Consider the following 2,324-nt stretch of genomic DNA (forward strand, 5'->3'; position numbering starts at 1 on the left):
GCCACCAGGCTGTGTAGGGGCTTTCCCAGCCTGCTGAAACGATGGCTGAATGGGGCATGTTAATTTCCCCCTTTTCATAGAGGTCCATCTTCCCAGCTCCAGGACAGTTAGCTGCAGGTGCACGAAAGGCTATTGTCCGCGCCCCATATTGTGGCGTGTACGTGTGTTGCTGGAAACACTTCCTGTCACACTGGGTTTTTTGGCACGGCTCTGGGCTGTGGCTCTGGCGCTGGGCAGCAGCGTTCCCAGACTGCTGGGAAGATGGCTGCAAGGGGCATGGCTTGTTTCCCCTTTTGGCTAACCCCTGCCTGCCTCACTCCAAGACAATTAGCAGCAGGTGCAAAAAAGGACATCTTCCACGCCAGATGTTGAGATGTTAGCACAGCCCATTCCTGCCGCGCTTCACTGTGTGGTTCTCACTGCCGTATCTGCAGTGCCCTTGGGGTTTTTTGTTTTTTTTTTTAAAAAAAGAACTTGTCAGTCTCCAAACACCAACCCGCAGTTTCCCCACACCGCAGAGTGGCCGCCGGACTTTCCGCTGGCTTACTCACTCATTTCAGAATGCAGACTCCTGGTTTCAACAAATGCAACGTCCCTGTGGATTTAGCAGACCTTGTCTGGCTGGTGTATCACTGGAACTGGTGTTCTGGGTCACTTTCTGGCTTTTATCTAGTATTTTTCACAAAGATGGTTTTTTTGCCCTGTCTCTCCTAGCCGCCATCTTAGGTTGTCCGCTACAGTCTTTTTAAGAGGCTAAAACACCTACAGAGATGCTGAACCCGGAGAACTGAGATGAAGCAGAACTCCTCACTGTTCCTCATGGTTGGAAGGAACCAGCCTTTTCGAAAGAGGATAACCCCAGAGGGCTCCTAGAGGAAAGCAGTTTTGCAACTTTGTTTCCAAAATATAGGGAGGCTTACTTGAAAGAACGCTGGCTATTGGTGCAGAAAGCCTTGAATGAAGATCGCATTAATGCAACCCTGGACCAGATTGAGGGCGGCATGACGGTTTATACAACAAAGAAGACTTTTGATCCATACATCAGCATTAGGGCCAGAGACCTAATAAAACTTTTAGCAAGGAGTGTTTCATTTGAACAGGTAGTTTGAATTCTTTGGAATGATATTGCAGGTGACATCATTAAAATAGGTTCTTTAGTGCGAAATGAAGAAAGGTTTGTAAAAAGAAGACAATGGCTTATTGGTCCCAAAGGATCTGCACTGAAGGCATTGGAAATCTTGACAAACTGTTACATTATGGTTCAGGGAAACACGGTTTCAGCCATTGGACCTTTAGCGGCTTAAAAGAGGCTCAAAAAGTAGTCTCAGATACTATGATGAATATTCATCCAATTTATAACATTAAAACCTTAATGATTAAATGAGAGTTGGCAAAAGATTCTGAATTAAAATCACAAAGTTGGGAAAGATTTTTGTCGCAGTTCAAACACAAAAATGTGAATAAACGCAAGGAACCAAGGAAAAAAAACTGTGAAAAAAGAATATACACCATTCCCACCACCACAACCAGAAAGTCAGATCGATGAAAAATTAGCTAGTGTTGACTACTTTTTGGAGGGAAGTCAGAAAAAGCGACAGAAAATGGAAACAATAAAGGCTAAACAAGCAGAAGCTCTCAGTAAGAGACAAGAGCAAAGAAACAAGGCTTTTATTCCACCAAAAGAAAAACCAGTTGTGAAACCTAAGGAACGTTCTACTGAAATTAAAATTGATGTGGCTGCCATCAAGGGAAAGGTTAAGAAAGCAAAGAATAAGAAACTGGGAGCACTTACAACTGAAGAAGTTGAGCTTAAGATGGAAGCACATGAAAAGAAAAAGAAAAAAAGAAGTAGCAGACCAAATAAATAAATAAATAAATAAAATCCTGAACTAGAACTTACTAAGTTATTTTCTTTTGTAAAGGATTTTGAGATATGAGGACATTAATTACCTTATCTATAGGAAATAATTCTCTGGTCACTTATTTCTCTGATTGTTTTTGCTCATGAAATAGCATTCTTTTAAAATATAAAACATGGAATTCTCCAAGTGTTTTTTGGAAACTTTTATACTAGAAAGTGGTATATATGTCTCTGTATATTTTGCATCCCATGTGTTCCATGCGGGTTTTGCCTAAACATGATTTTAGAAGCAATTCTTTAGTTTGTTTGTGTCAAGATTTTGGGAATGAACTGCCGTTTGGCTTTTGTAACTAGTCATCAAATCTGACGTCTGATGCATTGGTTAATATTTTAAATATAATCACGTCCCATGATTTGCTTTTGAGGAAAATAAATGCTAATTTGTCAGTGCTCTCTCTCTAAT

The 2,324-nt window shown here is 41.0% G+C and overlaps 1 pseudogene; it reads left to right on the forward strand.

Annotated features, from left to right (window-relative positions):
• Positions 1 to 770: 770 nt before the first annotated feature.
• Positions 771 to 1,841, forward strand: LOC119506935 (annotated as a pseudogene).
• Positions 1,842 to 2,324: the final 483 nt, after the last annotated feature.

The sequence above is a fragment of the Choloepus didactylus genome, chromosome 12 (genome assembly GCF_015220235.1).
Source record: "Choloepus didactylus isolate mChoDid1 chromosome 12, mChoDid1.pri, whole genome shotgun sequence".
NCBI lineage: Eukaryota > Metazoa > Chordata > Mammalia > Pilosa > Megalonychidae > Choloepus > Choloepus didactylus.